Source organism: Rhinolophus sinicus, linkage group LG06 (assembly GCF_036562045.2).
Source record: "Rhinolophus sinicus isolate RSC01 linkage group LG06, ASM3656204v1, whole genome shotgun sequence".
Classification (NCBI taxonomy): domain Eukaryota; kingdom Metazoa; phylum Chordata; class Mammalia; order Chiroptera; family Rhinolophidae; genus Rhinolophus; species Rhinolophus sinicus.
Genome location: NC_133756.1, coordinates 72638151 through 72654241, shown reverse-complemented (window position 1 = coordinate 72654241; position 16091 = coordinate 72638151).

Here is a 16091-nt window from a genome sequence, read left to right as displayed (position 1 = left end):
AGCCAGGAAACAAATAACTGTATCGAACACCCTCCCTACTCACCTGATCTGGCCCCCAATGACTTCTTTCTTTACCAGAAGATAAAAGAAATCTTGAAAGGAAGACATTTTGATGACATTCAGGACATCGAGGTTAATACGATGATAGTTCTAATGGCCATTCCAGAAAAAGAGTTCCAAAATTGCTTTGAAGGGTGGACTAGGCGCTGGCATCAGTGCATAGCTTCCCAAGGGGAGTACTTTGAAGGTGACCGTAGTGATATTCAGCAATGAAGTATGTAGCACTTTTTCCAAGATGAGTTCGTGAACTTAATTATTAGATCTCTTAGATTATATAGGTTTCTGCCAGAATGTCTTCCGCGGTACTAGACAGAGGGGAGTGGCATTCAAACCTCCTTTGGTGGGAAGAGTCAATTTCTCCTGGCAGCAATAGCTCAGGATGGAATTATTTTACTTCAGATATGTAGTAAATTTACTAAAAGCATTCATTTAAAGCCAAGAGAAATGAAGCTATGTGATGGTTAAAATTAGACCATAGTGGCTTAGGTGGTTACTGGTCAGAGTGGAAAAGGTGGTCAGCATAGCCAGAGTTAGGAAGAAAAGTGGAAAAAAGGTGATTGTAAGGTTACATGACTATATAAAAGACTGTGAAAAGGAGCCTCCTCTTCAGAGTAATGAAATATTCAAAGTACAAATGCAAACATGACCATGTTATTGAAGAAGGTGAAAAAGAAGCAAGATTTCTGCTTCCAGCTATAATAGTCTAACTTATATCAGAATAGCAGTTTAGCCCTCCTTCTGAAAATAACTAGAAAAGTGGAATAAGATAAAAAAGAGTGCTTGAAGGCACAGATAGATACAAGGGCAGCCAGGACGGAGGGTCCAAGATCCCAGAGAGAAGAGAAATCGCTGGTGTGAGCCAAACATTCTTCACGGCTTTTCCTCTGGAGGCATTTGATGATTCCTAAAACGATGCCAGACTGAGAGGTGAGAAGCTAAGCAGAAAGCCTCCACTGAGAGGCAGAGAAGCTGAACAAAGCTAGCCAGAATTTCACAGAACTGTGGAGAAGAAAGCTGGGTTTTAAGTCCACCAAGGCAATTAAAACTTTTGGAGCCAAGGTCTTGGAACAGAGGAAACACAGAGACAAGCCTGGCGTACTCTGTTGTTTTTCTCTTGACATAGTTGTCAATTTATTTGCAGCAGCAAAGCTGAGAAGACAAGCAGAAAGTGGCAGCTACGAGCCTGAGAAGCTAAACAGAGACATCAATAGTCCAATGAATTGGGAAGGCACGACTTTGGATTCAGGGGCTGCCAATGAGGAGGGAGCCTGGAAACATCCCACTTCCTCCCACACCCCGGCTGTCAGCTGGAGCCCCAGTTAATGGTAAGGGGGAATGAACAACAGCCAACCCTCTGAGGTCAGAACCATGTTCCCAGTCAGCTCCACTGCAGATTAGATTCAGGGTTTCGGCCCCAATTCTGTTTGCCAGAAGCATAAATAAATCCTTTTGGGGGGAGGAAGCACCATTCAGAGCTTTTATAGTTTTTCATATAGAATGCCAGCATTCACCCCAGGAAAAAAAACAAGCATTAGGAAAACACTGTTAACAGATATGGGAGTTTATCAGGTACAGATTTTAAAGAACTGTGATTAAAAATAAAGAAAATAGAGTAAATGGTGGACAAAATGTCTGGGAATTTGACGAAACAAACCAACTATTGCTATACTCTGTGTCATGTGGGGTGGCCTGCGGGGTCTCAGCTCCCGCTCCCCACATTAGAACGCAGGATATGGTGAGGCCAAAAAGGAACACCCACGGAGCCATAAGTAGGGGAATCATATCACTATATTCTCGCTGGCGGCATCCGCCTCTCTGCAATCCGCTCTTGCTAGCTCAGCCCCCACCTTCTTGCTAGCTCCCATTTTGCTGTTAGCGTAGCCACAGCAGTTATATTAGTGGCCAATGGCTCACTGGTTACAGCTGACGGCCAACTAGCCACAGCTGATGGCCATCCAATCACAGTCGATGGCTATTTACTACCTGAGCCAGCACCTTTCTATGTGAGGCTGAGAGCCTGGAAACTGCTTTCTGGGGCTCTGTCCCCACACTCTGTGATGCCATTAAAAAAAAAAAAAAAAAAAAAAAAAAGCCAGGCACAAGAGTTTCTGTGTAGTGGTGACTAGGAGGAAACAAGCGAGCTTCCGAGGTTCTCATTTGGGTGGTAAGTGTTCATTTTATGAATATTTATCAAGCTGCACATGTAGCATTTATGCACTTTTCAATAAAAGTTAAAAGGAGAGAGGCAGAGAAGCAGCAGTCGGGGCTGCAGGGCTGCAGGGAGAAATAATTGGGAGGTTGACAAACAGAGTGTGGATGACTTTGTCCACTTCCCCTGCTGCCCCTCTGTTTCAAGCCACCGTCTTCCCTGGTCGCCTTCTACGTCGTCTCCCTGCTATCACCTCTGCCCCCTGAAGTCTATTTTTAGCACAATCACCAGAGGATTCTTTTGAGATTAATGTTAATCATGTCACCGCTTTTCCTGAAACCCCCAATGGCTTCCCATCTGTCCCAGAATAAAGGCAAAGAAAATCCTTCCCTGCAGCATCTGGCCCTGTTACCTTCCTGTCTGTTTCCCACTCCTGTCCCCTTGGTCACCGCATTGCAGCCGCACTGGCCTCCTGCTGTTTTCAAACTTGCCAGGCACGCTTCCGCCTTAGGCCTTTGTCGTGGCAGTTCCCTCTGCCTGGCTCCTTCTTGCACGTCCTTCAAGGCTTGGTTGACATCTCGTTCTCCATATACTTTTTCGGGTACTCTTGGCTCCCCTTACCCTGTGCAGCATCTCCCCAACCCTACTTCCATATATTATGTCACTTTAGGACATAATATATAATGTATGTATTTATAGCTTATTATCTCTCTCCACTGAAAGATTATAAGCTACATGAGGATGGGATTTTTTGTTTTGTTTACTGATGTATCTACGTGTAGAACAGTGCTTGACACATAATAGATGCTCAATAAATAGTTTTAAATACATTGCGATAATGCAGAAACAATCTGAGGATGAATGGATAACTATAAAAGAGTCTAAGCCTCTAGTGTTTACAAGCTGTCATTAAACGTACATGTACATATCAACAAATCTAAGCATTCTCAATGGATCTGTTTCAACTTCCATGTTAAACAATCCTGGTCAGTCTAGCACAATTATAAGATCTTTGGCATTAAATAGAATTGTTTGCATTGTTTCTCCACCATTAACCACTCACATGACCCTGAGCAAGATGCTGAATCCCTTTGTATCTCAGTTTACTTGTCTGTCAAATGGAAATAATAATGAGAATCATGTAGGAAATGACAGAATGTGTAAGCCCACGAATCCCCTCATGCACTCAGAAACCATTTACTGCATACCTGTGTGTTCTGCTAGGCACTGGGGGACAAGTCACTCATTTTTCACTAGCTATTTTTGAGTTCCCCGCCCTGTACTAGTAACGGGGGAACTGCACTGTATGAACTAGTCATGGAGACTGCATTGTGGAGGAGGGGCATGCATTAAGCAGGATACAATAAGTAAATATTCCGTTAGCTAGATGATGATAGGTGCATTGGAAAGAAATCCAGAAGAGGGAATGGGCTAGAGAAGAGCATGTGTGTGGGGAAGGGGAATGTTGCCACTGTCCCACCTTGGGACTCTTGACCTTGGTGACTGACTCTCGGAGCATGCCCTCCAGGAGCTCACAGCAGAGCACACGTCTCCAGTACACGGCAGACATTGCACTCCGTGGATTGTGTCTGCTGTGATGACTGATGATGCTGTTTCTACTGAGGGAAAAACATCTGAACTCAATGCCACATGAGCCTGAGTCACACGTGCCAGGTCACTGGTCACCGACTCAGACTTGTGAAGGTGCCAGGTCTCCCGGTCTCACGCCAGCAGTTATTTCCCTTCTACAGTGAAGGCAGTGACAAAGGCTGGACATTGACGAAATGGCAGATGATTGGCTTCATGCCTATTTCTAAATTTGCGCAATTTGACAACTTGGGTAGACCCAGGTCCAGAGCGTATAAATGCTCATTTTATGACTGTTATGGGAGCACGGACTTTCTAGAAAAGGAAAGAAAGCCATTATCTCCCATAATGGATGTTATAGAAAGTTTCTACTAAATATTGCATAAAATTAACTCAAAACAATTCTCTGTGCTGAGTTTATGATGCAGTCTATGGCTCCCATAAGAGAATAAATGATAATGGAGAGAGAAATATTTACCAAAACCAAAAGTGGGAGTCATTTATTTAGTCATTAACTGTGAGACTGGCAATGTTAAAATTATTGTGCTAAAGAAATTCATTTCCTAAATACATAAATATCATTAAGCACATAATTTCAAGGTTTCAGTTTTAACTGCTCATTTTTTTAAAAAATGAAACCATTAGTTAAATAATCCTAACTCTAACAGAGCTTAATTTTTGGGAGACAGGACATTTTCATAGACAAAGAGACTGAATGAGCAGGTACCTGAAGTAATAGGGCCTCAGATGAAGAGGAGACTTGAACTTTGCCACGGGGATCCCTCCAGAGAAGCTGTCATTTACCGAATAGCTGTAGAAATAACAAACCCTGATCTCAATCTGGAACGTTCTCCTCTCTTCTTCGCCTATGCTCATTGTTCCCTTCTTCCCTTAGGGCTGAGGTTCACTTCCACAAACCCCAGGCAGCAGGCCGGGACACCCCACCAGTCTTCCCGTCTTTTCTCCACCCACCTGTAATGCTCCTAGTCTGAGCTACACCATGTATTTCCTTGTTTTTTCACACAGGCAGGTCTTGCCTCTCCTAACAAAACACAAAACAGATCCTCAACAGCAAGGTAGAGCCACACTTCCAGTGGGTATCCCCAGTCATTCTGGGTACTTTATTTATGTTAAATAATTTTATATAAACTTAAAATTCCAATATTAGTGTACCTTTTTTGCCTCGAAAACTTTTCCAAACACCTTCTTACTCTAAGTTCATGAGGCACAGACCCTCTTTTATCTGAGGTATCCTCTGGGAAATAAGACAAGGATTTCTAAATATTTACTGTCTTCTCTCTTCAGAGCTATGATGTTTTAAGTAGGTATAACTCCCACCAGAAGACAGAGAAAACCATGAGTGACCTAGAGGAGAGTCCTGTATTAACAGAACCAGCATTAGGAGGATCAAATTTAAATGCTTTCTTTTACTTTTCTTAGTTAAAAAGCAATGTGTATTTATGTTGGGAAAAGTAGAAATTAAAAGTAGGCAAAAAAGAAAATAAAAATTATTAGTAATTCTGCTTCAGAGGCAACCACGGCTTATAGGTCAGTCGATAGCTTTCAAGCCTATTCTGTGTGTATACACATGTATATACTTTCCTTTCCAAAAATAGAATCACTTTGAACACACTGTTTTATAACATGTTTTTTTCACTTAGAAATCTATTCTGAATATTTTCTCACGTCATTGCACTTCCTCCTGCACATGATTCAGAATGACTGATTTTTCTGGACTTCTGTCTGTTTGTCGCACTCTGTACCCAATGTGGCAGCAAACCCTGTTGAACGTACCTTCACAACAGATCCAGACTTTGCCACTGCTTCAACCCTGGTCCAAGGCTCCCTCAGAATAGTGCAGTATCTTTCTAACAGATCTCCCCTTTCTGCTGTTCCCTTGTCTGTCATCAATACACCAGCAGAGCGATCGTTTGAAAACTTGTGTCAGATCATGTTGTTCCTCTGGCCAAGCCCTTCATGGGCTCCTTTCTCCACAGAGCACACTTCCAAGTTCTTGCTGTGCTCAGTAAGGTCTTCCTCAATCAGTGTCCCCTTACCTGCCTGCCTCTCTTTTCCTCTCACTCACTCTACTTCAGCTGCAGTGGTTTCCTCACTGTTCCTTGAATGTGCTCCAGCTGTAGGGCCATGGATTTGCTGCTACATCTTTCTAGAACATTCTTTTCCCCTATATCTGCAGAGCTTGCTCCCTTGCCTCCTTCAAGTTCTCACTTAAATGTCATCTCCTCAATGAGACCTTCCCTGACTACCTTATTGAATACTTTCTAGCTATTCCCCAAATCCTTTTCCCCCACACACATTTTTCATCTTCCTGTCCTGCTCTATTTTTCTCCACAGCCCAATATCACCGCCTAATAGACCACATTCTGTGCTTATGTAAAGCATATGTTGTGCTGGTAGCCTTTATCCCCTCCTACAACCCAGCACGCGGGCTCCACAAGGCTATGCGTTCTGTCTGTGTGGCTCACTGCATTTCTCTCACCTTTGGAGAAGACACTTGGTAAACATTTGCTGGATGAAGGAATAGCACATCATATGTGACTAGATCGTGGCATGATTAACCAGCCTCTGTTGTTGGCATCTGGTTGTATCTGCTTTTCCTTGACGCCCCAGCCACAAAACCAAGCCCTTTTGCTCACATGCAACTGATTTCTTTAAAACAAATTCTCAGAATCTGGTATACACCTTTTAAGGCTTTCGATACTTGGTGCCAATTTACTTTCCAAAATGTTCACATCAAAGAACTGTCATCCCAGCAGCCATCTAAGTCAGTGACCATTTGCCCACACCCACATCAACGGAGTGAAACTGGGAATGTCCATGTGTGTGGTCCAAACAACAGCTCATCAGGAAATACAATCAGGGGTTTCAGTACTTTTGGCACTGAGGTGGAAGGAACTCATTGCACCAAAATCTTCCAAAGAGACTGGAATACAGGAGAGGAATGAGATGTGTAATAGAAGAGGAGCATTGTCAGGTGAGGGGTGTGTTAGGCCAACCGCATGAGGATGGAGCAGTACCACCCCACCCCCACTTGCCCCCAGAGGTTATTGGCAGCACCAGCCAATAAGATTGCTTCTTTGTCTGCACTATTTTTCTTATTCAACAGATCCTTGTAGAACTCCTACTCTGCGCAAAGCTCCACGCTCAGGGCTGTTGGAACTCCACTTGTTGGTCCCTGCCTTGAAGTCAGCAACGACCAGTCAGGAAAAGAAAACACACTTAAATGACTCGAGTCATCCGTGGGGAGAGATGAGCTGTGCCAGATGAGAGCATGACTGAGAAGAGCGATCCCTGTGGGCGCGTGTGGTGAGAGAAGGCTTTGGAATGAAGCAGCTGACATGGACATTTATGGGGGATGGGGGTGGGGCTTTTACTGGGTGCCAGGCAGTGTTCTAAGTACTTTTAAAGTCACTGAATGCTCACAGTAATCCTCTTGGGGTAGGTACTAATAGCATCTACACTTTGACATTTTGCAGAAGAGAAAACTGAGACACAAAGAGATAAAAGATCTCGTACAATGTCACAGAGGTGGTAAGTGGCGGAGTCACACAGTTACGTTCTGGAATGCCTTACTAATCACTGCTCCATGCAGCCTTCATGTTTAAGTTATTGTTATGTAACAAACCACTCCAAAATCAAACACAGAGCAACTATTTTATTATGATGCTCATGAACTCTGTGGGTCAGGAATTTGGGCAGCACACAACAGGGACAGCCTGTCTCTGCTCCACCATGCCTGGGGCCACACCTGGGGGGGAGGGGAACTCCCATGGCTGGAGATGAATCATCTAGAGGCATCTACGGTCACATGTATAGTGATTGGTGCTGCTTGTCAGCTGGGACCTCAGCTTGGGCTGCAGCTGAAACATGCACATCTGGCCTCTGGGTGGCCTGGACTTCTACATAGCATGGTGGCCTCTGTGCAGTCGGACTTCTTACATGGCTATTTAAGGCTCTAAAGACGAGTGACCAGCAAACAAAGTGTGAGTGGCATCCGCTTTTCTGACCTAGCCCTGGATGTCAAGCAGAGTCCAAGCCCACCTATATTTAATGTGAGGAAATATAAACACCCTCCCTCTCAACAAGAGGAGTGTCAAGATATTTGTAGCTTTTTTTTTATCAGTAGACTTTATTTTTCAGAGCAGTTTTAGGTTGAAAGCAAAATTGAGTGGAAGGTACGAAGAGTTTTCTATATACTCCCAGTCCCACAGCTGCACGGCCTCCCCCATTATCCACCTCCCCACCAGAGCGCCACATTTGTTACAAGTGATGAACCTACACTGACACATCATTATCACCCAGAGTCCATAGTTTCCATTAGCGTTCACTCATGGTGTTGTGCATTCTATGGGTTTTATAAATATATAATGACGTGTACCCATAGAGAGTATTTTCACTGCCTTAAAAATCCTCTGCGCTCTACTTATTCATCCTTCTCTTCCCTTTCATCCCTGGCAACCACTGATCTTTTTACTGTCTCCACAGTTTTGCCTTTTCCAGAATGTCATAGAGTTGGAGTCATATAGTATGCAGCCTTTTCAGATTTGCTTCTTTCACTTAGTAATAGGCATTTAAGTTTCCTTCATGTTTTTCCATGACTTGATAGTTTATTTCTTGTCAGCACTGAATCATGTCCATTGTCTGGATAGAACACAATGTGGTCATCCACTCCCTGCTGAAGGACATCTTGGTTGCCTCCAAGTTTTGGCAGTTATGAATAAAGCTGCTGTAAACAAACACCTGTGTGCAGGTTTTTGTGTGGACATAAGTTTTCAGTTCCTTTGGGTATTTACCAAGGAGTACAGTGGCTGGATTGTATGGCTAGAGTATTTCTACTTTTGTAAGAAAATGCTAAGCTGTCTTCCAAAGTGGCTGTACCATTTTGCATCCCCACCAGCAATGAACGAGAGTTCCTGTTGCAGCCATTTTTCAAAATGGTCACACTTCACAAAGAACGTGAAGTTTGAAAAGGATCTTGAGCTACGGATAAGTGAGATTTGTAAGTGGACAGAAGAGAGGAGATTTTAAGTTTGGAGTTATTGTCTGGGAAACTATGAAGTCTATGGAGGACTTCGGCATGTGGAGCGATTAGCAGTCCACTGACTTGTCCCGGGGCGACATGCTTTCTCCTCAGACTTCCGGATGCAGCCGCGTAGGTCCCTCTGTCCCCAGCAAATTTCCCAAATAAAGCCATTGGGGTTCTCTTTCTACCAATCCTTTGGACGTGCCTAGTAAGGAAACCGACCTCACCCATACAGAGAGCTGTCCTTTGCCCCTGGCTCTTTGGAGATAACCTCTCCCTGGGAATTCCCTGAGTGATAAGAGAGTCAGTTATTCCTGGTGAGACCTCTGGACCACACCTGGAAGTTTATGGTAACAAGGTAACTCATGATAGGCCCCTTGGCCATGTGATAGCCCAAATTCCATGGAGTGGGTAGTTGGAACTGAGTTCAGTCCTCTGGTCAATCCATCAGTCAATCAATCAATCAATCAATCAATCATAGCTATGTATGTAAGGAAGCCCAATAAGTCTGGACACCTAAGCTTGGTTGAGTCGCCCTGGTTGGCGATACTCCATGCATATTGTCACACATTGATGATGAGAGGGAGATGCATCCTGAGGTCAATGGAAGCTTTGTGTTTGGATACCAGCCCCTCACCCCGATTCTGCCCCCCGCATGTCTTCCTTTGGCTGGTTCTAATCCTTCCCTGTAATAAATAAATAAAATAGCTGCAAGTATAATACCTTTCAGTGCGTTCTGTGAGTCCTTAGGGGGAACGATTGAAACTGGGGCTAGTTTCAGAAATCCCCTGAGCTTGTAGGTGGTGTCAGACACAAGGGCAGCCTCCAGGACTGTCCCTCAGACTTTGCAGCTTGACTAGGTCAAGATAAATCCCCCCACTATACCTCCTCTAGATAACAGATAACTTGCATTGTTCTGTGTTTCCGTTGTTCCATAGTAATGCCAAGAAATAGCCACGTGTTGTTGTTGCTTGTTGCAGATGTCCAAGATATTCCTTAGAGGAAATGACAAAGTTCTGTCTTTAACCATCACCCAACAGTTCACACATTATTGGAATGAAAGCCAGCTACATTAATTAACTGGCTATGTGCATGCAGGTGTGTCACCTGCATTCTGTAAGGTATGAAAACGGCACTTTTTTCGTTTTGTAGGAAGATATTTCACCTCATGTTTTCCACATTGCAAGGTCATTTTTGTTTGGCATCAGATGGGATATTTATCAAATAAAACCAGTCTTTCATGTGTGCTTACTCTGGCCTTTCAGATTAAAAAAAATCCTTACTTTTGGCAAAGGGCCTGACAAGCATTTAGTATTAATTAATTCTTGGAAGTCTCTGGGGAGAAGGTCAGTATTCTTGGGAATTGACACAATGGATTGTTTCATTAAGCAGGTAAACCATTCCCCTAAGCCCTGAGCTGTATCTACCTCACACGTTTTCTCTGCCCTGGGCTGGCTTAGAGGCCTTGTGGTACCCCAAGTCTTGAAGGTAGGGCTGGACTAAGGCACAACATGCCACGTGTGTTTGTCTCTTTTCTTTCCCTTTCACTGACAGCCTCATTCTGGGCTTTTCAAATTCCAGGTTTTCCCCTATTTAGGAAATGCATTTGACTAAGAATCCCCCCTGCCCCAAGTTATATTTGGATGTTCTAAAGGAGAACCCACTGGTATCTGTTGCTGACATAGTGTAAGATTTGCTAGGGCTAAACATCTGTCCTTTGTAACCTACAGTGTCCCAGGTAAGTATTTAATTATTTTTAAGATTTACATTATGACTCTTGCCTTCTAGAAGGCTTTATTTGCTTTCTCCTGTTCAGCTCCCTCTCCTTCATCCTCCATTGGCCCACATTCCTCAATCTGGACAGAGGCTGGAGGCACTGATGCCGAGGGAGAATCCTTTGCTAGACTACAGGTTATTTGAATTTGCGCTGCCCACTGAATGTGAAAACACTGAGAACACTCATCCTGATACCCTCGTCATGTGTTGTGTTTTTATCGGGCATAGACTTGATTACAGAGTTTGTGGCTGAGTTTGTAGAATCATTGTCAGGCCTGAACTCTTGGTGCGGGAATATCTGTCTCATCTACTCTCAGAGACAGGCCTCATTTGAGTCACTTTCTTCTCCCAAATAGGGCTTTGCACATCATGAACACTCAGTGTGGTAGATAGTACTAGGACTCACCAACATTCAGTTCTCTAATTTCAGATTACAATTTCCTACACCCTGGAATTTAGGCATGGCCAAGTGATGAGTTTTGGACCAAGGCATGAAAGTGGACATGATGTGTGTCCCTTCTGGGCTAAGACAGTTATTTGTCAGAGCCTGACTCGTTGGCTGCTGCTGTCCTGCGTGGGGGACACTGAAAGCCCACAGAGAGGTGGTGGTGTTCAATGGTGTAGAGTCACTTCGTGGAGCAAAGTCCCCCTCTGCACCACCCACCCATGTTGGTCGTAGAGCATGAGCGGAAAATAACCTTTCCATGTGCTTGAGCTCTGAGTTTTGGGTGGTGTTTTTTACTTTAGCTTAGCCTATCCTAGGGGTTGACAAACTACTGTCCATGGTCCAAATCTGGCCCCCTACTTATATTTGTAAATAAAGTTTTTTGGGAACACAGCTAAACCTATTCACCCACATCCATTACATGTACATTCAGCTGCATTCACGCTGGAGTGACAATGATAAATTATTGTGACAGAGACCACCTGGCCTGGAAAGCAGAAAATATTTACTATTTGCTTATTGGAAAGATTAGCTCACACTTGCCTATGCTGACTGATACACTCAGTGAAAACTTCTTGAATTATTAAATTGATAATATAAAAGGTAGAAGCCCAAAACTAATTCTAAAATAATGTTAGATTATTTTGCATGGTAATCATTGCAGCTGAACCAGCCAGCATTATTAAATGTCATTAGATGTCAGACTTGGGGAGAATACTTTCTTTTCAGGGCCTTCTGGTTTCAGGACTAGGAGAAGATACCTCCCTTCCTTCCTTTGTAAATTTTGGAAAATAAGGACTCAGGGTGGAAAGGAGGCTGTGATAAGAGAATAAAACCCCCAGGACTCTGCATGGACTGAGGGATTTTTCACCGCTATGCAATAAAATCCAGGCACTAATTCATTCATCATACAGGTTGTGAGCTGCCATTTACTAACTCCATAGACAAATACATGGCCCAGAGAAATTGTTAGGTGGTTACAATAGAGTGTGATAGGTGTTAGCACAGGAGCGGTACCAGCTTCCTGGGGACGGTTCTTCCTTATATCTATCCCACCGTTGATGTGACCACAATGGTAACTGGTGCAATTCCCTGAGACGGAAGCCAGGCAATTAGTGATTCACTGACGGGCATACCTGGGAATGTTCTTCCCTCTAGAATAATCTCTTCACACCCCGACACACAGCAATTCCTAGATTCTTTCTTCAGGTAGAAGCCCAGCGCTAGGGCTTGTAACACATACGAGCTTCGCCCACGCACAGCTGCCTTGGGCTCTGTCCGTCTGATCCTCGCCAGACAGCATGGAGAGAGCATCCTGTTGCTCATAACAGCACAATTGGAACTTGCGATTTTCTTCTTTGGAGGGAGGGTCTCTACGGAGGGCTCTGGTTAAGCTGGTGGGAGGTGAATGAGCCCAATGGTAGTACACCTGAGCTCTGCAGTCTGCGGTCTTATGTGCAGTTTCCTTCTCCACATTCATATCTCCAACAAATTGATTTGGTACCCAGTTCCAGCCATCATCTTATTTCAAGTTCAGTTACCTAGGAAACAGAGGGCACACTGCTGGGACAGTCTGCCCGTGTCCTGTGAAGACTGAAGCTATTAAAACCCATCAACTCGGCCTCTGAGAAGCACTGAACACAGACGGTTTCAACTTCCAGCCAGGTACTTATTTATTTATTTTACTGCCTCAGCAGTAAAATGAGTTATCGAACCGTTCAGTGTATTGACTGGGGCTGCTTTCCCCCTGCATCCCTCAGATGCCCAAAGCCCCCAGGGGCCTTTTGTTGATGATGCATCCTCGCTAGGGAAGCCAGGCAGCTTCCATCCTTCATCCTGAGGGGCCAGGGGCCAGGCTGTGGTGGTTCTCAGTCTTTGAACACGTGAAGAAAGCTGTGCGTGGGCCCTCTCACAGCAAGACTCACCTGCACACAGAACTTCGCATGCAATTTAATGGAGGAAGTAGGCACCTCGGTGAAATATTTCTGATCAAAGTTTATTCTTCTGGGGATGAACTTCTTGGTTTTGAAAAAAAAGTAAGTAAACTTTTGATGTGTCCAGATTCAACAATCCACTGTCCTAGAAACTATCTGACCCAAAGGAAAACTGTATTTCACTTCTACCTCCCGAGGATGCCACAGTCCACTTGGGCCTGTTGTAAAAATGGTGAACTTGATGGAGACCATACTACAGTGTCTCTTGCCTTCTGTCTGTTTTTGTACAGCCTGAAAACTAAGAATGGCTTTTATATTTTTAAGTGTAAAATGTAAAGAAGACTATTAAAATTTGGGGGGAACATTTGCTCAAAGAGTTGAGGATATTGCTTCTTCGCCTGAAAAACCTAAAACGTTCATTCCTAGACTGTGGTAGAAAAAGTTTGCCAGACTCTTTACTTGCTTGGCTGGGGGAGGGGCACCACTTGGCTTTTCCTACTGTGATAGCTCTTTCCTCACAGACTGAGGACTAAGTGTGGATGCTGGGCCCAATTCCACGTATGTCTACCCCAATTAGACATTTAGGAACCAGGAAATGACCACGTGGGAGAGGGGGATACGTGGACCCAGCGGGCTGGCTGTGACTGGGGCCTCAGACTGGACTCCATTTATCACCCAGCTCTTTCATGGTCCTAATTATGGTGGGTGGGAATGACATTGCTTTGACAATGTCAACTTGGACCCTGGGTCCAATAATTCTGAGAATGCTTGGGTGTTTGCCTTTCTCCAGTGTACAGCTATCTAAGTAAATGACCACAGGTCCCTTTGCAGAAGACTTGAGAAATCATTACCGTGTATACTTACCAGAGTGTTGCAAGGCTGGCCTCCATCCCTCCCTCCCTGCCTCCTGGGGACCCAGATTCTCCTTCAGTCAATGGGCTCTGGATCCCAAATTTGGAAACTGAGCAACACTGACGCGTTGTCCTCAGCCTCCCGCTCATCCATCCTTGTTTCTTTGATTGCGCAGATGGGGTGACATCCTAATTAGCTGCCCACCTATTTGGCTCTAGGGGCTCTGTGTTCTCTTAACTATTTCCCTAACTCCCCATGGGTCAGGCCCCCTGGCTGCCCCTCTGACCCGGACACTCACTGTGATAATTGCCTCCACGTGGCTTCTGACCGTGACACGTCCAGAAGTGGCCTCTGTTGTTTTGGAATCCTCTCATCCCATTTCCTGCTGGCGAGCCCAGTTCTATAGCAGCATCTCCTGCAGAGCCCCCACTGACCACCCTGAGTGCCGCTGGAGCCCTTTCACCAGTGCCTCCATTGGTGCTTTGGGGCAAGGGAATCCCCTGGACCTTCCCTTGGAGCACATTTCCCAGTCAAGTTTTCCAGCCTCGTGAAGTATATCCACTTGGGCATGTGCAGTCCTCTGAGCAGTTTAGTCTCTTCTTTCTCCATATGCCACCAAAATGCTGGCACTTCTACCTCTCTCCGTGCACCTGTCACTTTTTCTGTTACTAGAGCCCATGCTAGTAGCATCCACACCGTCTCCTGGGGCCCTTACCTGGCTGTTCCATCATGAAGCCCAGGAAAGTGCTCCCAAACCAGGAACATTTCCTTTATGAAGCTTCCTGTTCTGGCGCCCTTGCTCCAGCACCCTCAGTAACCCCCGCCGCCTTCCTTTGGGGTATCGTCCCTCTCTTCCTTCCCAGACCCAGCATATGCCTGGCTGGGTTATGTTAGGACTTAACCCTCATTACAGCAATTGTGGTTGGAAACAGAGGTGAGTCAGACTCTGAGAGGAGCATGTTTCATTGGGAAGGGGCCTCTGCATCATCTTTAAGCAAGGCGCCAGGGAGGAGGGGACAATTCCGTAGGCCCAGAGGGGTCAGCAGAATCTGGGTTTCCAAGATTCTCAGCAGCATCTATCCAGATGTCCTCATCCCATGTGCCAACAGCAGAACTAACAACCACCAGCCTTGAGTGACTACACGAATGTCCCCCACCATGTCCCACATGTGAAGAACCTAACTATGCAAATCCAAAATAAGAAAGGAAAGCTGTGTCAGGGTCCATTCTTTCCCAACAAGAACGCTGGCCTTGGCACACGCAGGCCTGCCTTTTTAGGAAGTGAGTTAGTGTTTAATGGGGACAGAGTTTGTGGGAACAGAGCCAAGAGAGTAGTTTCCAGGCTCTCGGCCTCACGTGGAAAGGTGCTGGCTGGGGTAGTAGATGGCCGTCAGCTGTAACCAGTTAGCCATTAACCACTAATATAACTGCTGTGGCTACGCTAGGGGGTTGGTTGGTTGGCAGAGAAGTGGCAGCGGATTATGGATTGTGTGGCTCCTGCTTCCTGTGTCTCCGACCCAGTCGCCAGTGAGAATATAGTGGTATGAACCCTCTACCATGGCTCCGTGGGTGCTCCTTTTTTGGCCTCACCATGTCCTGTGTTCTTGTGCAGGGAGCGGGACCAGAGACACTGCATGACAGAGTTTCGGTTTTGCAAGATGTAAAGAGCTCTGGAGGTGATGGTGGTGATGGCTGCACAACAATGCCACTGAACTGTATGCTTAAAAATAGTTAAGATGATAAATGTTATGTTCTGTGTATTCTACAACAATAGAAACATTTTTTTAAAAAATGTAACCATCTCTGAAACTCTACTGCTCTGGAGATGAAGTTCTTTGTCTTATCTTTAGTCTTATCTGCCCTCCTACCATAGGAGATGAAAGCCTCTTTATCTACTTCCAAGAAGGCCCTCTGGCTTTCAAACCACATTTAATTGCTGATTAATCACCCACAGCTTTTAATTATCTTGTTCTAGAAGTCAACCAACTTCAGCAGTAGCCACTCAATTCTGTTGTCCTTATAGCAATGATTTTCCTTGCATTTTCTCACACGCCCGATGCATCCTTGCCACTGCTATGGCATCCCATTGCACCACTGGTGAAAGTTCTAATAATCTTGTGCTGGGGTGTCTGAACTCCAGCTCCTGCCGGTGATGGGGTTTTCATTGGTCTGGTGGCAGGTGATCCAGCTCCAATATTTCATCTTAGTATCTGCTTCCTCGGACTACTCCTGATACCAACTGTC